The sequence below is a fragment of the Thermobia domestica genome, chromosome 9, assembly GCF_964235325.1.
Source record: "Thermobia domestica chromosome 9, izTheDome1.hap1.1, whole genome shotgun sequence".
NCBI classification, from domain to species: Eukaryota; Metazoa; Arthropoda; class Insecta; order Zygentoma; family Lepismatidae; genus Thermobia; species Thermobia domestica.
The window spans coordinates 178,707,521-178,731,727 of record NC_137462.1 but is presented as its reverse complement, the minus strand read 5'-3'; the positions used below and the strand labels follow the sequence as shown (position 1 = coordinate 178,731,727).

Here is a 24,207-nt window from a genome sequence, read left to right as displayed (position 1 = left end):
GGTTAACGTGTAAGACTTCGGTACACGTGGTCCGGGTTTAATTCCCAATGTGAGTGCATTTTGGCGTTCACCCAGTGTCGTGACCTAGTGCTCTCAAACAGGTCGGGTCAGTCGGGTCAGCTCGGGTCGGGTCAATCGGGTCAGCTCGGGTCGGGTTATCGGGTCGGGCCAATCGGGTCAGCTCGGGTCGGGTTATTCGGGTCGGGTCAACCGGATCAGCTCGGGTCGGGTTATCGGGTCAGGTCAATCAGATCGGATCACGGTTCGGGTCGGGTCGGTTGAGAGCACTACGTTTGAATACAGGGACTGGACTAGAGCAGTGCTTTAGAGAGTCAATAGTCGAAACACTTAAAAAATAAGCCCGAAATACTATAATAATAATAATAATAATAATAATAATAATAATAATAATAATAATAATAATAATAATAATAATAAATAATGCCTACAGATCAGCCTTGGGCTCAGTGCTTATGTTGACTTGGGATTCTGGCAGTGGTGGATCTAGCCCGGGGCCGGGGGGCCTAGGTTCCCCCAGTTTTCAGGGTGACGAAAATAATTTAAGCTGTTATTTATATAATTTTGAAACTTTATAATAAACTCATATATTTCTGAGGGGGCGCGGTGTCTCAGTGGTAGAGCGTTCACCTCCGTTTCTTGGGGTTTCTGTTTCGGTCCCAGCTCGCGCCGTGTGGACTTTGTGGTGGACAAACACCGTGCTCGTGGGTTTTCTCGGGGTTCTCCCGTTTCCTCCCACTTTCTTCATCCCACCATTTCACTCATCTCTCATCATCACCGTCTCCTTTAGCCTAACCGGCAAAACCGTGGAACGTAAAACTTAAAGATTTCATTTCATTTTTTCATTATATATTTCTCTCAGTCTGGGGTCTGGCAGTCTCCCTCCCAGTTTTTACCTTCTGGATCCGTCAATGGATTCTAGGATAGATCTCAATCACCGACTATCCTGAAAGGACTTTATCCTGGTTTCCCCAGTCACAACAGGTGAATACCGGGATCGTATTTTAAATATCCAGAACATGGCCGCTAATTTGCTCAAGTCTATCAATTGTGGAAACAATAGAAAAATCTCCTTCAAGATACCACTTCTCTGAAAAAAAATAATTGAACCCATATGTATCTCTGACTTTTTTCTGTCTGTAAAGGCGAGTAGAAGACACATTTTGCATCTGTCCATTGCAACTACCACAATACGACAGAGTCACAAGGTTTTGTTTCTTCAGTTTCACAGCAACCATGCTCACATATTTTTCATCCACAGCAAAACGCCCGATAATATGAAAGGGTACACTTCTCATCCGGCAAACTGCCGGAAACGGATCCGGCAAATCGCCGGATAATGTGAAAGAAGCGTAAGGTCATTCGTGGAAATTTATCTTTGGTGTAATTTGGTTGACTTCAAATGTTGGTCTTGAAAATGGAAATTATTATACAATAATATTTTTCAGATTTGTGATCTGAGGGTTTCTATCAGTCATTCATAACTAGTCTGTTGTTGGTGGAACATTATCTTTAGTGAATTCTGATTGTTTGTTCTCTGGCTCAAGCTCGAAATCTTACACTTGAAAACTGATAGGCAATTATTGTAACCTATTGAAATACATAATTTTATACTTTAATGTTGTAGCTACGTTACGACTTACAGTCTGTCATTGTGTGAAAATATGACACTACTGATATGAAATTATTAAAATCAATTAACAACAATTTCACACTTCGAACTTTAGTCACTATTCTCAGTCTAAGATAATTTGTGGAAAGTTACTTTTGGTGCAATCTCATTGATTGATCAATGCAAAGCTATTCTTGATGTAAGTTGATTGGCTGATCACTTTCAAGCCTTTGATTAAAATGTTGAATATGTTTCAAAATGTTGCCTATTTTTTAAATTTTAATATTTATATATAGTAAGTTTGGGTGATTCCGGACAGTCGCTGAATCCGGAACTCCTAAGCTTATGGTAATGCTGTTCTTCGCATGTGTAATGTGGAGACTTGTTGTGAAACCCATTTCAAGCATCGTACCTTCCTACATTTCAGTGCTGAGTAGGAAGTGCAAAGAGCGTAGTTTCGACGGTGGGGGAAAGAAGAAGAAAAAGGTATCTTCATGCTCGTTTTTTGACCTGGTGTAACTTTTTAGTAAAATATGTTAAATTTTACACAGAAGTGGTTGTCAACAAATGGTTAGATAAGACATATCGAAGCAAAGACCCTACTTTACTCGTTGCATAACGCGTGCACAAGTTTATGATGCTCAAAATGGGCGATTCCGGACGTTTAGGGAAAGGTGAATCCGGACAAGTTTAGTACGTTAAGGTGAATCCGGACACGTTTAGTACGTTAAGGTGAATCCGGACAATGTGATTAATCAATTAGGAGGATTCAGAACACTCTTTCACTTTTTCCGCTTCTGAGTGTGAAATAGAAGCAGGAGTTCAAGCAAAGTATGTCAAACTGTTCTAAAGTTCTCACGAGTAAAAATGGTTCGCGTAACAAAGAGTATTTCCTTACTTGGTTAGAACACTTCGTTTCATGCATTCCAACTTGCAACACTCTGCCGGTTTTGTTAATTTTAGACGGCCATACGTCACACAATTCACTGTCGGCCTGTTGGATTTGATATTCTTTAAAGTGCTAAAGGTGGAATTTAACATTGCAACAAATTCATGGATGAAGGCATATCCAAAGGGATCTCTGACAAAAATGATATTTGGCGAACTGTTCCGGGAAGCCTGATATCGTGCCGCAAGTGTTTATGCTGCTGCGAATGGATTCCTTGCCACCGGTATATTCCCATTTGATCCGCAACAAGTTCGGAACATGAATTTCTTTTGTCAGATGAACCTGATCTGCCAGCAGCTGGAAACAATTCTTCTTATGTGTCATCAGACTGATCCCCAAACACGTCTCAATCGTCTTCAGATTCCTCAGTTAATTAGTTCCTACCTTCTTTTGCTGTTGCTTCTCGCACTTCCACATCCCAAGGGCAGGCGTTGCTAAAAGATTAAATGTTTCAAAATGTCTCCTCGAAGGTATGAATGAAAACAACTATGGCTTTCGTGGGAAGAATTATTATGCACCATAATCAAGCAAATACGGTTCCTGGGTGCCCTGTACTCTGTCTAAGGGCTGGTTTGATGAAAGATGTGGTAAGGAACCGTATTTTATCTGTGGACGATGTGTCTGAATTATGACTACTGCTTCATGAAACTGGCAGACGTGATTAACAAGAAAAATAAATGATAGTCTCAGTGCACTCGTACATTTTACAAATAATCTAATTGTTACTTGCAAAAATAGTAGTACAGTGTAGTTCTAATGGAAACAAATGTGATTAGTATGTATAATGATTAAACGCTATAGTGATAGATACACTACTGTGCATTTAGCTTGCAATTTCAACAGTAAATTAGTTAATATAGAAATTGCTGTTAGTAATTTGTATGTATTTATCATGTAATTTATTTATATTCTGTACTTCTCATATTAGAATCTTAGTGTACAAAATAGTAAGCTAAAATACACTTATCAGGTATATATAATCCTTTATGCTTCAGTGTCCGGAATTGCCAACCTACTGTCCGGATTCACCATTCCAAATTTGCAAATTAAAGATTTTGCCAACTTTCAGAAAATTACTTCAGAAAACTATTTCAATTGTACATGTATACCAACACATCATTAAATAATATGACGAAGTATTGAATATTTTTGTTTAGTGGGGTAGCAGTAAAAGAAACATCAGAACTGTCAGGCTTCACCCAAACTTACCCTATTCTAAATCTTTTGTACCTTAGGATTGTAATTATGACTCATATTCTATAGGCATTAGTGGAAAGTTATCTCATGGTGCAATGAGGTTGGTTGACAAATGGAAGGTTATTCTTGATACAATTTAATTGGATGATGACTTTCAAGCTTTGGTTAAAAATTGTTAGAGCTTATGAAATGTTTGTTTAAATCTTTTGATCACTGATTTGTGAATTTCAATTTGAAAATTGTTGAACTTTAGGACTGTAATTACGACTCATAGTCTAAAGTCCTTTGTGAAAAGTTAAACTTGGTGCAATCTAATTGGATGATCAGTCGAAAGATATTCTTGGTGAAATTTGATTGGTAGATCATGTTCAAATATGTCAAATTTTGATATTTCAAAATTCTTCGTATTTTCGATTGTTCTAAAATTTTTGAAAAGTTTGAACTTTAGAATTGTAATTACGACCCGTTCTAAAGCTGTTCTTGGTAAAGTCAGATTGGCTGATCAGTGGAAAACTGTTCTCGATGCAATTTGGTTGGCTAATCACTTTCAAAGCTTAGTTTAAAATTTTAAAAGGTTTAAAAATTTTTGGTTAACAACTCGTACTATAAGGTCATTAATGGAAAGAAAACTACCCTCTGTGTAATTTGGTTGGCTAAGCATTTTCAAAAAATTTTGAATTTTTGGAAAATACTTTTTATCATCTTAAAAGTTTTGTTTGAAAATGTTGAATTCAATACAAGGTTTTAAAACTTTTAGTTATATTTTAGTTTTAAGAATTCTTACATTCGTTTAAAAATTAAAAAATATAATTTTCAAGCTTTCGTAAACTTTCACTTATTTTTTTGATCAATGATAATATATTTTGTTTCAATGCTTTTGTATGATATTTCAAGTTTGAAAATTTTGTCACCATTCAAACATTTCTAAAAAATTTTATTAAGATTTTTAGATTAAAATTTTTCTTTAGAAATTTTGCACTTAATGAAAAAAATGCAGCTCACTGAAAAAGTTTGCAAGTGTAAGAAATAGATCGTTTTTAAGGAATAGGAACAAACCCTGGTATTGTAGCTACGCCTCATTATCTAAAGTCACTGGTGAAAAGTGATTCTGGAAGAGTATTCTAGAATTGGTTGATTGGAGGAAAGTTATTCTTGATGCAATTTAATTGAATAAGTACTCTCAAGTTTTTGTTTAATTTTTTTAAGGTTTCAAAATTTTTGCTTAAAATTTTTTCAATTGCTGATCTTTTAAAAATTTTTGTACACTATTTTAAAATTTTACTTTGAAAATTTTACAACTAAGATTGTTTTTACAACTCATAGTCTAATGTGAAAATGATGGGAAAAATTTAGGGCTTGAAACCTGGTATGTAATTATTAAAACCTCTAATATGCAATAATAACAATTTTACACTCAACTTTAGTCACAACGTATAGTCTTAGGTCATTTGAAAGTTGTTTGGTCTAATATGATTAGCTGAACATTTTCAAAACTTTTTGAAATTTTATTTTAAAATATTTCTGGTCATTGTCTTAATTTTTTGAACATTTTTGTTTAAAATCTTTCATGTAAAAAAGTTTGCATTCGTTAAAAGTTTTTGATAGTTCTTATTTTTTAGTTCAAAAAATTCTTCCGCTCATTTAATACTTAAGTAATCGCACGGGGTATTCACAGATCCCAAACAGGTAACTTTTGTTGCTAGCCGGAAGTCCTGATGGAAAAAAAGAACTTTTAAAAGTCTCAAAACGAGTACAAAAATTCTAATTGCAGGAAATACTTTTAAAAACATATCTAGAGTTATGCTATATTGTCTTAATTTTTTTTAAAATATATTTTTATTATAAAAAATTAGTATCAACTTGGAGTCTACTGAACCCTCGCGTGAGTACTGGTGTCACAAAAAAAGGGCGCGAGTACTTACGGGTTAAAAGTTTTTCGAAGCTTTCATTGAAACATTTTTGATTACTAATTTTAAATTTGGTTTCAACGTCTTTTTAAAGTTTCTTAAGTTCGAAAATTTTTGCACAGATTCAATAGTTTTTATTTGAAATTTTCATTTTAGAAGTTTTTCACTAAATGAAAATTTGTAGCTAACTGAAATATTACAAGTGTAGAAAAGACTTGTTTCTAAGGAATCGGAACTGTTTGAAATAAAATCTGTCATTACTGTATACAAGAAATTGCACCATCATGATGTAATCATATATGTTAGAACAAGATTATTCAACGTCAGCAGAATTCCATTACATCCGATTATGCCATGTAGATTATCATTCCCATATACAAGTACGGTTTAAAATAGTATTCGCCATAAAGTCATCATGGTTACTTGTTTATAGTTTCTAAATATACATGATGTATTAAAATAATTTACAAAGATTATCACTTTACGGTAGAATGTACCTTAAAGAATCTTATCCAACCAAGTTATTTTTACAGAGTTTGGATTAAGATTACCGGTGATTCTTGAAAATCATGAAACATTATTTTACCTGCAAGATATTTCCCCATGGAAGCCACACAACAAGAACTATTAAACTTCTTATACAGCAGATCCATATACTTCTTCTACAAAGGATCATTTGAATAATATTATCAACTCAGATTTAGTATACAACTCCATGAAATCTCATCACATCTTAGCGTTGAAAAAAAGTGCTTCGTTTATCTGTTTTTTATCATTGGCAAAAAATAGCGGATCTTACAACGTCAGCATGACATAATCAAAATTTCATTTGAAAGATCAAGAATCATGTATATTACTGTCAGCAGGACTTCATTAACATTCAAAATCAGTGATTTCATTCATGGTGAAACCATTGTAGGAAGATCATTATAGTTGGAAAGACGTGTACCGCCCGCTAAAATTAAAGTTTACGAAGAATTCATGTTTGCCAACTACTAACTAGTGAATACATTGTGAATGAGAGTTGTAATTAGGACAGCTAAGGGTACTCTTCCCATGAGTTAAAGGTCAAGGACCTTGACCCAGGATCAATAACCTGGGGGTACCTTGGCTCACTCCTAAATTTTGGCAGGGGTATACTTAGGACAACATCATTAATTTTCGAAATTGCCAAATTTAAAATTTAGTGTGATACCATAGGACTAGGGTATGCACCTCTGACAGTTTAGGGGTCCATCTCGTACTCTTTCATGGGTAAAATATTACTACGGTCACGTGGTCGGTTAACCTATTTTTCTCTTTTTATATGAAAATTTTGAAACTAAGAATTTTCAAACAGAATTTTGAAACAGTTTTCAAACCAGGATTTTTCAAACTAAAAAATTCAAAACAATATTTTGAAACTAAAATATTTCAAACAAAAATTTTCAAACAAAAAATTCAATTCCAACAAAAATTTTAAACAAATTTTCAAATTAAAAAATGTGAAACCAAAATTTTTCACTAAAAATTTTCAAAACAAATTTCTGAAAAGTTTTTCAAACTAAAAATCCAGAACAATATTTTGAAACTAAAAAATTCAAACAAATTTTGAGACAAAAATTTCAAAAACAAAATTTTCATAGAGAAAAGTTTAAACTAAAAGTTTTCAAACAAATTTTTCAAACTAAAATGCACCAAGGATGACTTCAAGTTTCACGGATAACCGTCAAACTTTATTCAGTTTTTAACTATTCTATTAACAAATAAACGGTTATCAATTGTTTGAATACATTTATCAGAGAGTGCAAAAAAAAACTTTAAACAAAAAGTTTCAAACTAAAACTTTTCTAACCAAGACATTTTAATTACACACTTTCAAAATAAAAATTTAAAATTAAACAGTGGTCGGAAAATGTTAAGCAAAACTTTTAAAAATGTATGCAGCAAAGATTTGAAAGAGATCAACCAATCAGATTCCAACCAGAATAATTTCCCAGTGAAAAACCAATCAGATTGCACCAAAAATATTGATCAGCCAATTAGATTGCCTTAAGAATAGCTTTTCAGTAATTAACGAGTCAGATTGCCCCAAGAATAATTACCTTAGGGCCAGTCCTACAATATCCTGATATTGTTTCTGGTTACTATCAGCCACAATTAGACAATGATGTGAAGTGGAATTTTCCGTTCCAAAAACTATCAGTAATGAAGTAACAATTCCTCAGCAGTTATAAAATTGATTGGATTCATGTACAGAAATGTAAAAAAGTGAAAGATCGTTTAAAGAATCTGAAAATTTTCATGGCTCAGACAATTTTCAGTATTATGTAGGAATAAGTTAAGCAATTTTTCATGAATCGAAATATTTTCTTATATGGAAAAATTGAAGGACTTTTTATGAGTCGAAAAATTTTCATCATTTTGATGCAAAAAGTAAAACAACTTCTTGTGAATCGGAAAGTTTTATTGCTCTGTAGAAACAAGTAAAATGAATTTTCATAAATCGGAAAATTTTCATCACGATATAGAAACAAGTGGGAAAAAAAACTTTTCATAAGCCGGAGAATTTTGGATATTATGTATAGTGCTTTTAAGTGGAAAATTTTCCACAATATTTAACTGCACATTCAGGTGCAAAATTGAATTTCTGTAGAGGAACGTCAGTCAGCAACAAATTATAATTTTCCAATTAGCTTTCGGGAACCGGAAAATTTTCTAATATTTCATGTTGTTTCTTCTGTTGCTCATACTGAAAACAATTGAAACGTCAAGTGCGTTTTCAGTGTGCTTGTTTAAATTATCCTATTGAAAACATGGGAAACAGAAATGAGTATCGGTATCTTTTGTTATGCACGTTATAGTCTATGGGTACACTATCGTAAAGGCAAAAACAAACTTAAGCAATAAACACTTTTTAGGCTACACTTACATATGCATTGGCACCATGGTAATAGTATACAACAGTACCTCATCATCTGTGCGCGTGGATATTTCCTACTGTTGCACTACGTATAAAAATGATTTTATTACATTTAGAAGTGGTAATAGAACACGCAAGAAACCCAGATCATGTATTTACACTCCAACATGAAGTGTGAATACACTGTGAATTGCGTTTCTTGTGTGTTCCATTACCACTTCTACATGAAATAAAATCATTTTTATACGTAGTGCAACAGTAAGAAGCATCCATGTGCACGTGACGTGCGATATGTGTTTCAAATCCCCCACATATACTCATACACTATGTACAAGGGCACATTATTATTCTTCGCATACCGTAAAACACAATGAAACGCAACGCAAACCGACGTACATTTTATTTTATATTACTCAGTAATTAAATGAAAGTCGCCTTGTTACCTCATTTTCAAGTTCCTAGATCCTCAATGAATAATACGTAAAAGACTGCACTTCGTGAGGCCTCGCTAAATGATGAGGTCCTGTCGTATACTATATCCACCATAAACATAGAAATGTTGCTGTTCGTCCTTACAACCTAAGAAGCAATACTAAAATTTATAACGTTAATTTCGTTATATATTACACTTCCAGGACCACTATTTTATAATACTACACGTGATAACACAATCTGAGCTTTTAATTAATTCATTTATTTGATATTCCACCTCTAAACATATGTAAATTAGATTAATAATTTAGATATGTTTTTACATATCATTCAATTTCAATAATTGATAACACGATTTGAGTTTTTAATTAATTCATTTATTTCATATTCCACCTCTAAACATACGTAAATTAGATTAATAATTTAGATATGTTTTTACATATTCAATTTCAATAATTAAACTCTATTTTTATATAGAATATATTTCTTCATCTTCTAACTACACAATTTACATGGCGCTTATATGCGGGCACTTGTAGCCAACGGGTACCGGTACTACTTATCGTTATAAATTGGCATATATTCGAACTAAAACTTACCTATCAGTTTCAATTCTTATCTTGTCAGTAATTTCCTCATGCAACTGACGACAACTGTCTTTTGTCAATCGAAATCGATCAAAAAACTCTTCTTCAGCCCATTTATCAAAGTGATCGATTAGTTGACTGATGATTTTTTGGTCTTCTAGGCCTCGCTATATATTGAACAATCTCCTCATCGTCATCTGACAGCATCAGCAATTCTTCGATTTCGTCCATGATTCACTACACGATAACTAACAAGTAGCTGATAGCTATTAACAGGCAATTGAACTTCCTGCCAAGGTAACAAGCAGTTGATAGGGTTTATCAGCCACCTGATTGTTATCAGGACATTGGAAAACATTTATCGGAGAGATGTCAGGAGGATATTTATATCAGACAGATATCAGAAGATGGTAGGGTTGGCCCTTAGACAGTTAGTTGTGACTAAAGTTGAAACTGTATTTGCATATCAATTGATTTATCAGGTATTATGTGTTGAAAGTTTGGCCTTAGACTATGGGCCAATCCTACCATCTTCTGATATCTGTCTGAGATAAATATCCTCCTGACATCTTTCTGATAGGTGTTCTACAATGTCCTGATAACAGTCAGGTGGCTGATAAACCCTATCAGCTGGTTGTTACCTTGACAGGAAGTTCAATTGCCTCTTAACAGCTATCAGCTACTTGTTAGTTGTCGTGTAGTGAATCATGGACGAAATCGAAGAATTGTTGATGCTGTCAGACGAATCGATCACTTTGATAAATGGGCTGAAGAAGAGTTTTTGATCGATTTCTATTGACAAAAGACAGTTGTCGTCAGCTGCATGAGGAAATTGCTGACAAGATAAGAACTCAAACTGATAGATAAGCTTTAGTTCGAATATATGCCAATTTATAACGATAAATAGTACCCGTTGGCTACAAGTGCCTGCATATAATCGCCATGTAATTTGTGTAGTTAGGAGATGAAGAAATATATTCTATATAAAAATATAGAGTTTAATTATTGAAATTGAATGATATGTAAAAACATATCTAAATTATTAATCTAATTTACATATGTTTAGAGGTGGAATATCAAATAAATGAATTAATTAGAAGCTCAGATTGTGTTATCACGTGTAGTATTATAAAATGGAGTGTAATATATAACGAAATTAACGTTATAAATTTTAGTATTGCTTCTTAGGTTGTAAGGACGAACAGCAATATTTCTATGTATATGGTACCAATGCATATGTGAGTGTAGCCTAAAAAGTGTTTATTACTGAAGTTTGTTTTTGCCTTTACGATAGTGTACTCCTAGACTATAACGTACATACCGGTACTCATTTCCGTTTCCCATGTTTTCAATAGGATAATTTAAACAAGCACACTGAAAACGCACTTGACGTTTCAATTGTTTTCAGTATGAGCAACAGAAAACCAACCAATCAAATGGTCCGTTAGAACCTTGCTTCCGGTTAACTATCTGACAGAGTATATATCATTACAGTACATTGTAGAACGAACCACGTGTTAAAGTAACTGACAACTTCCTGATATCTAATTCTGACTGGTAGTAATCAGAAAGAATATCAGGATATTGTAGGACTGGCCCTATGAGTCATAACTACAATTCTAAGATTCAATGTGTGTAATTATTAATGTATATCAATAGGTTACCTATCAGATTTAAAGTGTAAAATTTAAAACTACAGGTAAAATCAACCAATCAGATTTCAGTAAAGATAACTTGCCACCAATGATCTTACACTATGAGTTGTGACAATACAAGTTCAAAGTATTGTTTCATATTAATCATTGCCTATCAGGATCCAAGTTCTAAAGTTTTACACCAATAACCTTAGACTACGAGGTGTCAATAAGTTTCAACGTGTTAAGTTGATATGACATAACACACAAATTTGGATTATATTACAATTTATCTTATTGAATGTTAAGCACAACATTGAAACGTCGAGTCTCATACTAGAACATTTACCGAATTGTATCACAATTCACAAAATTTAAAGAATGGTCCCAGGTACCTCTCCCGAAAATTTTAAGAAAAGTGTATCAATTTCCCTAAGTCCTATGAAAAAAAGAATTAACCAAGTACTTAGGCGTATAATCATATGTTGTAGTTAGGTTTCATCTAAGAGGATAAATTAGGTCAATAACTTCCAATTTGAACCTCTGGCAATTGTTTACCCTTAGAAAGGAATAAGCAGAACCACCCGTATTTACTTTGGTGTTTAGAAAAAGTTTACCGAATTTTGTTATTTGGAAATTCCCAAATTTAAGGAGTCGTCCTATGTGTCGTTACATTTTGCAAAGGGAGCATCAAAGTATACAGGTCCTATAAAACGAAATAGATTGTGTACACAACCACATATTCATATAACATGTTAAACCTAATCAAAGAATATAAATTAGGTCAATAACACGAATCGAACAACTTCCACGTGGTACAACGTATTGCTTACGTTTATATCTTAGTATTTTTTTACCCATACAGAGGGATAGTTAAGACCAATTGAATGTACAGAAATATGTATTTGGCTCCTAGAGAACATTTACCTAATTCCATTGTTTGAAGGTTCTCAAATTTAAGAGGATGGTTCTAAGTACTCCTCTCAAAAAAAAAAAAAAAAAAATAAGATGATAGTAGGCCTATCAATGTGCCCATGTCCAGGACTCCTATACATATCCATATAACCATATAAGGTAATAAGATATCATCTAAAAGAAGAAAAACAGGCTAATAACCTAACACGCTACCATACTAATACTTTACCCAGAGGGACGAGATGGACCACTTAAAGTTACAATAGATCCTAGAAAGTATTTACTAAATTTTGCTCTTGGCAATTGGTAAATTTAAGAGTGAGACGGTGTAGCCCTTCCAAAATTTAAGAAAGGTACACCAAAGTACCATTGTCAATGTAACCCTGTACAAATTTACATAATCATATAAAGTAATAAGACCTCATCAAGGGGAATAAATTTTGTTAATAACTAACCTCATGACAAACACGTGGTCATATTAATGTTTTAACTTTGAAAGGGAATGAGATGGATCACCCAAATTTATAATGGTATTTATTAGGGTCCTAGAGAACATTTTCAAATTATTGGTTTTTGATCATTCCGAAATTTAAGGGGTGGTCCCAGGTACCCCTCCCTAATTTTCAAACGGTACATCAATGTACCGATGCCTTATGAAAGAAATCGGACCCAGGTACACATCCATGTATTTTCATTATTTACCCAATTTCATGACTTCTTATTTTAATTACTTGTGTCACCCAACTTCAAAATGTCTCTTGTCCATTTCTTTTGGAATGTCTTTTTTTTCATTGTTTATGATCTGTTAGCAGGGGCACACCCACGATTGTGGATCCATGGATCCCGGTCCCTCCTAAAACTTCCCTACTCAACATATATTTGTACACTTTTTTTATTAAAACTATACTTGTTTAACAGGGAATGTGATTTATGTAATATAAACATTTGATTTTATAATTCATCTGTACTCTTTCACTTATAAAAACAATCTAGTTCTATCATTTCTTTCTGAAAATATAGGTGGAAGTATTTTACAGTTACTTATCGGGTATAGAATAATACCCATTTAATACATTATAGACGTAGTAGCTTGTAGTATTGGACTACCCCAAAGCTTGGACCTCTCCCAACAAAAATTTATGGGTGCGTGCCTGTCTGTTAGCACCTAATTTCAGCAATTTTGTCCTATTTAATGTATTCAGATTTTATTTTAAATTTTACGGAATTTGTTTCACTTATTTTCAGATGTAGAAATTAAGATTTCAAAGAAAAGATTTGATTTCTTTAAAGATTTGTAAAATGGACAAGACACATTTTGAAATGAGGCAACTCAATTAGTAGTTTTGCTTGATAGTACCGACTTGATTGTGGTCTCGCGTAGCGTAGTCGCTAACGCCCTCGCCTTTGGTGCGAGCGGTCCCGGATTCGATTCCCGGTGGGGGCACTCAGTCGAAAAAGTGTAAAAAGCTTTCTCAGGCCAGACATCCTGAATGAGGTTTTCCTGGGTTTTCCTCATTCACACCAGGCAAGTGCCGGGATAGTACCTAATTTATAGGTCCCAGGCCACTCCCTTCCTTTCCTTTCGCCATATAGTGTGTTCGCCGAGGGATATCCATCATACATAACGGGCTAAATGGTCATTGATGCCGAAAGCCCAGAGATCTAAATCCTAAAATCCTACCGAGTTGATTTTCTCATGTGTTAAATCGTATCCGTTAATTTTTATTACAAGCTAATTCTCATTGCATCATAATGAATCCCTAATATTATTATAATTTTAATTAATTAATTTTCAAGTTAACTCTTTGTGACATTGATTTTTAATTTAATCAATTATTTTTCTTTGCTCTAATATTTAATTTTAATCAATTAAACTTTTCATTATTTTTTACAACTGTGAATATAATAATATAAATGAAAATTAAGTGAAATGTGGATCTTTTAACAAGGAGATGGTTAAGCACATATAGATTCGATCTTCAATACAGGCGTATCTTAATTAGTATCAACATTGTTGTATTCAGCTTCAAATTCTATGAATAAAGAAAACATAATCAAATTCAATATCTCATTTGTATTATTTTTGTCTTTTCTAAAATATATAACTGCACTTAATATACTCGTACTTTCCCCGAGCTGAAAACTGCAACGCTTCGTCCTCATACATTCTCCACACGCACGAATTAAGACAAACAGCCCCAACATGTTAGCTTCATTCGCATTCACAACTTTTCATCGGTCTTCGTAATTTGCAGATCGGATATACTGGAGCCACTGTTTAGGAACATTATTTAGGAAATTTACATTCGTAATTGTAATTGGGGAGCTCCAATACTTCCTTAAGCCCGTCTCACACGGATCTGAACTAAGGCCTCAATCCAGTCTACAACTTAACAGTGTTGCTTAACTCAAACTTCCATACAATTTCTTTTATCCTGAGGTGATGTAGGGGTCTCAGACGATCCTTAAAACTACAGTCGGCGAGAACTATCTTGGCAGTGACGTCAACGCTCTCAGTTGCAAGGCTACCAACATACGCTATTCACAAATAGTGCTTAGATGGCACACCGAACGCTTCGCACGTCACGTCGTAACTACAGTTTAAAATAATGCTGGTAGCGAACTAGAGAGAATTTAGATAACAATGTATTTGAATAATACTAGCATATATATATGCATTGTTACGACAAAAGAAAGAAAAATAAGATTAGACCCTATATTTATGTCGTCAAACGACAATATCTTTTCTTTCAAAAAGCAGTTTTCTATTTCCAATAGATTTTTTTAACCTAAATCCAAACTTCCACAGTATTTGTTGTAATGCCCACTCAGAACCTTTGAAGTCAACGCTTTTCTTAAGTTCGCACAATAATTTATTTAAGGTGGCGACAATGCCTTCAGCATAGAGATTATGAATTGTTCTACGAACTACTACTTCATCGAAAGAATCTAAATTTGTTTGTCTTTTCTGTGTATTTGGCCTTGCTTTACAGGGTGTTACGACGGGTTGTCCAGACTTTACTCCTTCTCTTTCACAATTCGCCACACGGATCTCTCACTGACACATGTTGCTCGCGAGGTTTCATGAACATTGTCAGATTTATTATTGTTTGCTGCAAGAAAAGATGTAAACATTAAAAACAATGTCTCCTGCATCACAATGCAACGGATTACCTTTCTTTAAGGTACTATCACCCATTCTTATACTCAAAATTTCGAGAACGAGAATAAAACAAAGGATTGACAACTTTCACCAGTCAGCACAGACTGTACAGCCCCACACAAAGAAAACACGCGCTTTTCAGTTCATTTCATTTCGCTTTGTTTTTTTTAATCTGTTCGTTTTTCCTGGAAGTGATGTTCTTATGTCGTATTGGTAAATGTTATACTTTTCGAAGCTACATTCACTAATCCCCACGCTCTGTTTCCGCGACCAGGAAACACGTTCACATATCATCCTCTAACTCAAGGACCGTGATAGGTAAAGACATGGGGTTTCTTTAAAATAAACTTTGGACTTCCCCTCCCATTTCGTCCACTGCATGTTTGCGTCTATCTTCAATAGAACGAAAGTTTGTAGCATGTTGAAATCTGAGTGTTCTTAGAACAGAATAAACATAAATGGCTATCATTTAAAATTATTTTCCACATACTTATAATATAAAATTCAAATATAAAATAACCATATTCTTCATGAAAGTTATATAAATATAAAAGCAAAAAAATGTAGCATTTATGTCTCCTCGAACTCCAGTTATCGTTATACAAAGATGACAAGTATATTTATCAAAAACGAATCTCCCATTTCGGTTCATTTCTTTTCGCTTTCCTGTTGTACAGAACGGAGCGTGCTTTTAAGTTGGTATTTGTGTTCGCGCATTTTCTCTTTCCTGGGATTGGACGTTGAATTGAACGAAGCGTCTATTCTAACCAGTGGGATGGCATTTGACCAAGAGCGAAGTCTACGTCACTGCCAGGATAATTCTCGGAGGACTAGCTCGGGAGAGTAATGCTCCCGGAAGTAGAAACGAGAAACACATTTCTGATTGGTTGGCGTTATCCACTTCTTGCCACGTTTGCAATCAAATAGCAGACAACAAACGCTTGCTGCCATGGGCCTCAGTGGCCGAGTGGGCTAAGGCTATATGCTAGTAATAAAATCCTCTTTTGGCGCGAGTTCAAACCTCGCCCGAGGAAAGTTCTTTTTTATTTTTACATTTTTATAACACTTATTAAATTAAAATAATATGAAAAGAATACTTAAAAAAGTGATTTATTTATTTTTATGCAGATAAGTAGTTGTAGTACTTATGCCCTTGTACTCCATGATATAGGGTCGTTTTGTTCCCCTTGTACTTCATGATATAAATTTTGTGACCAACTTAAAACAATTGGCTAGGATAGCGCGTAAAACAACTGTCTAGAGTAGCGCGCGGAAAAACGTACTTCCGGGAGTATTAAGGCGGATTTTCATGCCCGCGTTAGAACGGAAGCATCACATGTAGTGTATTCACCGTAAATTATTTTCGTTTTCATACATCCGTGCGTGTATTGCGCCAAATTACTACTCCCTAGCTAATGCGCATGCGTAAAATAGAAAGTTTGCGACTTCCGCCATGTTAGTCAGTGAATACAATAGTGTACGCGCGCTACTTCCGTCAGAATTGAACATATTTCTACTCTGACGCGAGTGTAGCGCGCCATCTCCGATGCGTGATTTCATTGGCTGTTTAGCACAATCGCTCGCAACTCACGGAGGTAAAGGACACATGAAAATCCGCCTTTACTCTCCCGAGCGGGTCGTATTCTCGGGCACTGTAGGTAGGTTTAACCAGCAGAGCCTCTCGTGGTCGGTGTGTTAAACAGACAAAAACACTTGAAGAATGTGTCCGCACAGGGCAATCAACTGTCGTAATTGTAAATATTATTGTTTATCTATTTCAATATATGAGTTCTTCCGAAGATGAAATAGCCGTAGCAGTGATATCTGCTCCGTTGTTGAGACAAAATCCGCCATCCCCTCCCCCCAGAAACGAGAGAGAGACAGAGTAAAGAGGAGCTGCTGGTCAGGGAGTGAATTCTTCGCCCCAACAATGCACAGTAAAGCACCGTATTTTCAATGGTGAATAATGAACTACATACAGAAAATCCTCGTTCTACCAAAAAAAAATCTACAGAGTGGACTATTCAAAATTCCACACGCTATTGAAATTAGCAACTCCGAAAATTCGGCAGCGTGATGCGAACAACAGGGAGTCTGTATCAGCTGAAAAAAAGTCTGTAGGTCATTGTATCCACCGGATTGTAGAACTGAAAATCAAATGACTTGTCCACATATGTAAATGAGGACAGTTATCAGGCGCGGAAAGCTAAAATAAAGAAAGAGCAAATTTCTTGTATAGGTACTGAGTGTATCCGCTCAGCTCACTACCCACAATAAATGTCCACATAGCCTATAAAGTAAACTTATACCGCACAGGGAAATCCATCTCATGCATTAACCCGGAATTTTTGTATTGTGCCAGCATTGTTGAACTGTTCCCTAAAATTTCACGAAAGCCACATAACACTGATGACAATTAACTCTCATTGTTTCTGTTTCTGGTGCTGGTTTACTTTTCGTGTACCACACATGAATTTTATGTTTATATGTGTAGAATTACTAGTGTATAATTAATACAAATGCTTTACGACGGATAAAATAAGTGAGTTCATATGAAAGATGCCTGTATAAAAACTATTTTCCACCGGCGGTGAATTTCTGCACAAGTGTACAGAAGTTGTATTTTGTTTACAAGTGAAACCCTACTAGTATGAAACCATGACAAATGCTATTGAAACTCATATCACTGCCCAAACCAATTCCTTTCCACTACCCTCGCTTATGCGGACACCCACCTTCACTGACGCACCCACTCGCTAACACTCGGGACCCCCCAACTTCGGTTAGATAGCATTCGTGCTTTTTAGTGGCGACCTATCGCAGGTTGTTTTGTGTTTTTTGGGCTGTAGTTTTTATGCATGCATCCGGACGCTGTATTTATAGGCAAATAGTAAAAGTATTATAATTTTTCAAGAATTGCTTATGACACCCCTTGAATTTTAACTATGCGTTGTGGCAGGGGCGGATCCAGGGGGGCCGATCGGGGCAATCGCCCCCCCAGAAGAGGAAACTTTCTTGTTTTACATATATAAATAAATCCCATTCCAAAGTTTGGAGCCCTTAAAAGTAGCAGTATGACAACCAACCGCTCCCCCAGAAGTCAGTCCTGGATCCGCCCCTGCATTGTCGATATTTTCATGTCGCCCAGCACAAACCATTTAAAAAACAATAAGAAGGAAATTAGGAAAGGAATTCTAATTTTTGAACAATTATTTCGAGTGGTGCGCCAAAAATAAACCTGCACGCTTTTTAAAAACATGTTACATTTTTTGGTATACAAGTTGCACAACATACTTAAATAATCTATTGTTATTCTTTTAAAAGATTTAATTACACTTGTTCACACCTGTGGTGTTCGGGCGGACACTATTACTTCACTGCATACCTTCTCTAAGGTCTTTCTTCTTGCAGTTTTCTAAAATAATATAAATCGTGCTTCACATTATATAGAAAATTCATATTTTTCATATGATTCTATTAATATTATTAATATTTCTCTTGTTCAGGCAGCATTGTTTTGAAATCACAGCGAACAATAAAGTTGAATGTCGTCAGGCGCTTCTCATTTCTGATTGGTAGTTGTATGGAAGTCCAGAAGAAAATAGAAACTGCTTCTCGTGCTGCTTCTATTTCTTCCAAGTCAGGATCCAAATAAAGACAGCAGAAAATTTCAACCTGACCTAAGGGCAAGTTACCTCTCACACGATCGTTAAGTAAGGTCCTGAGTTTTAGATCGTGAATCGCAGCCTTACTTCAGTCCCGTCTGAGACAGGCATAAGAAACGTTTAAGAGAAATACAGAACTGTTGCATTGTTATTACTATTACTATTACTATTACTATTATTATTGGCCAGGACTGAAGCAAGCGTCCACTTGTCCAAGGAAAAAAACATATTTGTTTGCGTTAACTCAAGACAAAACGAGCGTTTTAATTTGCGATCATAGTTATGATATGCTCTCCGCAAATTATGGTAAGTAAAGTACGGAATGAGGCACCTTATCCATATTTGAAACCTATTTTCAATGTCACTATTAGAGATTTGCTCATACAATCCTTTTGACAAAGCAAACATGCGTACAAATATTAAGAATAGTGAAAATTCATTGCCACAGAAAAAAAATGGTTGTCATAGACAATTATGGACAGAAGATACATTACACTAATTCTTTTGTTTGAAATGTAAAATCTAGAAACTAGGCTATTCATAATTGAGAAGAGCGAATAAGTACATCTTCCTCATCTTTGGAAGTAGAATGAAAAATATCATGCAGCTAACAAAACTTAAATAGTTTACAAAATTTTCAGTCCAAAATGTTCATAATTTCTGGTTCATTTCAAATAAAAAAATTCTTCCATTTTAGAAGAAGGGAAGGAACTTAAAATGCTAACTGCATTACCTCGCTGAATTGCTAGATTAATGCGTTGAAATAAAAATTGTGCACTTCTTGGATCTCCTGTCTTCAGATTTAATTTCAATCCGATTTCCTTTAGGAATTCCCTAGCTTCCTTGCTAAAAGCTCCCATGGTTTCTGTAGCAAAGGCAATAAACATATGATCTTCTTTTAATTTGGAATATTTCGTGTGTTTCCGCTTACAGGCAGTCTCAGCAGCATTTCCGGCCTCTTTACATGATGAAGCTAAATGGGAAGGTGCAAATGTGTCTACACAGGTGACGTCCCATACCAGTCGTTGCCCCATTTTCCAAGGGATTAATGTCACTCCATCTGGTCGTTTCCCATCATCTCTGGACATTCCAGATGGTTCTAAAATATTTGGAACATCAATGCTGGCAAGGGCTCGTCTTATTATATTATTCAGCTCTCCATGACGAGAAATTCGACCTCCACTCCTAGAACAGCTTAGTGCATGTAAGCCTTTTTCATCAACCTGTTCTTAACATGTACATTTGAAACTGTGACAGATATTTAAGCCGAGACGTAGAGCGACACAAATTTGAAACGTGTTGTTGTCTAAGAGAGTCCCAATATTTCTTGACGGTGTAGCTTGTAGCCATGCACCAGATTCTTTCCTTTGTAAAGCCTGTCTCAGACGGGACTGAAGTAAGGCTGCGATTTACGATCCAAAACTCACGACATTACTTAACGATCGTGTGAGAAGTAACTTGCCCTTACTTCAGGTTAAAATTTTCTGCTGTCTTTATTTGGATCCTGACTTGGAAGAAATAGAAGCAGTTTCTATTTTCTTCTGGACTTCCATACAACTACCAATCAGAAAAGAGTAGCGCCTGACGACATTCAACTATTTCTCGCTGTAATTTCAAAACAATGCTGCTTGGACAAGAGAAGCATTATAGATATTAAGAGTCATATGAAAAATATGATTTTTTTTGTATAACGTGAAGCACGATTTATATTATTTAAAAAAAAAATGCAAAAATAAAGACCTTAGAGAAGGTGTACAGTGAAGTAGGTAGTGTCCGCCCGAACATTACAGGTGTGAACAAGTGTAATTATATCTTTTAAAAGAATAAAAATAGGTGATTTAAATATATTGTACAATTTGTATACCAAAAATGTAACGTTTAAAAAAGCGTGCAGGTTTACTTTTGGCGCACCACTCGAAATAATCGTTCAAAAATCAGAATTCCTTCACTAATTTCCTTCTTATTGTTTTCTAAATGATTTGTGCTGAGCGACATGAAAGTATCCACATGGCATAGTTAAAATTTAAGGGGGTATCATAAGCAATAGTTGAAAAATTATAATTCTTTTACTATTTGCATATAAATACAGCGTTCGGATGCATGCATAAAAACTACAGCCCAAAAAATTAAAATACAAAACAACCTGCGCCAGGTCGCCACTAAAAAGCTACTATCTAACCGAAGCTGGATGGTCCGAGTGCTAGCGAGGGAGTGCGTCAGCGAAGTGGATATCCGCATAAGCGAGGGTAGTGAAAACAAATGGGTTTTAGCAATGATACGAGTTTCAATAACATTTGTCATGGTTTCATACTAGTAGCGTTCCACTTGTAAACAAAATACAACTTCTGTAAAGCATTTGTAATAATTTTACACTAGTAATCCTATACTTATAAACATAAAATTCAGATGTGGTGCGCCAAAAGTAAACCAGCACCAGAAACAGAAACAATGGGAGTTGTCATCAGTATTGTGTGACCTATGTGCAATTTTAGGGAACAGTTCTACAATGCTGGCACAATACCGAAAGACCGGATGTAGTGCATAAAAGAAGCCCCCGGCGCGGTATAAGTTTACTTTATGGGCTATTTGAGTATTTTTTGTGGGTAGTGAGCCGAGCGGATACACACAGCACCTATACTAGTATATTGCTCTTTCCTCTTTATTTTAGCTTTCCGCGCCTGATAACTGCCCTCATTTACAGATTTGGACAAGTCATTTGATTTTCAGTTGTACAATCTGGTGGATACAAGGATCTACAGATCTTTTTTCAGCTGATACAGACTCCCTCATGTTCGTATCTCGCTGCCGAATTTTCGGAGTTACAAATTTCAATAGCGTATGGAATTCTGATTAGTTCAATCTCTCTCTCTCTCTCTCTCTCTCTCTCTCTCTCTCTCTCTATATATATATATATATATATATATATATATATATATATATATATATATATATATATATATATCAGGGGCGTCATTTAGGGAGGGCAGGAGGGGGCAATTGCCCCCTCCCCCAAGAGTTTAAGGAATACATATACCTTAATGGATTATCTACTAATATACTAGTATAAAACAGGAAAGTCTTATATCGGTGGTGCTTTTGCCCCCCTCAAGCGAAGTCTGAAATGACGCCCCTGATATATATATATATATATATATATATATATATATATATATATATATATATATATATATATATATATATATATTGTAGGAACGAGGATATTCTGCAAGTAGTTCATTATTCACCACTGAAAATATGGTGCTTTCCCGTGCATTATTACGGCGAAGAATTCACTCCCTGGTCCATTTACTCTTTCTCCCTGTCTCTCGTTTTTCTTTGGGGAGGGAGAGGAGAGCGGATTTTGTGTCGACAACAGAGCAGATATCGCTGCTACGGCTATTTCATAATCTTCGGATGAACTCATATTTTGAAATAGAAAAACAATAATATTTACAATTACGACAGTTGATTGTCCTGCGCGTAACACATTCTTCAAGTGTTTTTCGTCTGTTTAATACAGCGACCACGAGAGGCTCTGTTGGTAAAACCTACCTAGTGTTAAGGATCGTCTGGGACCCCTACATCACCTCAGGATAAAATAAATTGCATGGAAGTTTGAGTTAAGCAACGCTGTCAAGTTGTAACCTGGATTGAGGACTTAGTTTAGATCCGTGTGAGACGGGCTTAAGGATTTAAAACGGGCAATATCAAATGCATTTTCAGGAACCAATTCTTTATCAATTATTGTTGTTAATATAATTTTATCCCAATGCTGTTGTAAATCCAATACAGCGGGAATCTCATTATTGTAGATACCATTCCATATATCCAATCCCTCCGCCAGGTGATGAATTTCCACTTTGTCAACTGGAATGTATAATATGTTGGAGACAAGTGGCTTCACTCCAAAACATGAGAACAGGAAAGCTGGAAGGCTTAGATCTGAGACTTTTCTTACACTTAAACCTCCTAAGCGAATTGGTAAGCTTGCTTGAGTCCATTGATCTTCATTCAAAGAATAATTGATGATTGACTGTAATGCATATTTCATACAATTATCAAGCTGAAGTACCTTGGAAGGCATGGACCATGTGGGAGTGGTGCGTAAAAAATAGATCAGTTTTGGTATTCCCAGGCAATTTTTATTATTGCTCATTAGATTGAAAATTTTTGAGGAGCATATTGTGGGTGAGGAAATATCGAATACTAGAAAAAGAAGAAGAAGAAATCAGAAGTTTTTGTTGAGAACTGTAGCCTATTTGTGCTGTAGGTAGAGATGGGCAGAATCGAGTACTTTTGAGAATCGAGTACGTACTCGATTCTGCAGGGAGAGAATCGATTCTGGACTCGGATCGGAATCGGTTTTCTTCATATCTACCCCCCCCCCTTCCCAGCGCGCTCTTGCGACCTAACAGTAATTAAGCGGCAAACAATTTTTATTCTACGTTAAGTAATAACAATTTTAAGTAGTTGGCATTGTAATATATATATATATATATATATATATATATATATATATATATATATATATATATATGATTTGGTAGGATTTTAGTTAATAAAGTATACATGTCTGTCTTTTTCACGATTAGCAACACGAATTAGAAGAATCTTTTTCTATTGCCCACCCTCTTTTTTATGCATAGCTATATATTTCATTGTTTATCCTCCTTTCACATCTATTTGCATTCCCGTTGTTTCTGTGCACTGAATCCCAGGCTTTGTAACACGCAAGCACACGAGGCTAACAACTGAAGTTCACTCTCACTCTTTACCACTCGCCAAGTGTCGCCAAGCGAGTGGGTGGAGTTCTGGTGCAGGCTGTTCACTCTACGGTGCATGCTGTTCAAATGAATTCGGAATCGATTCCAGCCAATCAGAGCAAGCGTAGAGAATCGAGTACGGAGCTCAGAACTCATTTATGAGAAAACAATTCCGAGCACAAACAGAATCGATTCTGGATTCACATATCCTGGACTCGGTTTGTGAAAAGTGAGCACAAGCAGAATCGAGACCAGCTGTGCTCGGAATGGAAGTACAGGAAAGCAGATGCTTTATCAGTCTACTTTGTTCGTTACTGGTCAGTCAGACTTGAATAAAGGGACGACATTAACACCATCAATGGCACCAATATACAAGATAATTACAATTTCTAAATTGCAAGTGTTCCATACGCATATTTTAACATATACATTTGCTATAATTATTGTAGCTTTCATTCTATGA

General features: G+C 35.3%; 1 protein-coding gene across 1 annotated transcript in view; it reads left to right on the top strand.

Annotated features, from left to right (window-relative positions):
- LOC145660468 (uncharacterized) overlaps positions 1-24,207 on the top strand; it is a 132,697-nt gene that overhangs the window by 22,606 nt on the left and 85,884 nt on the right. The window lies entirely within an intron of this gene.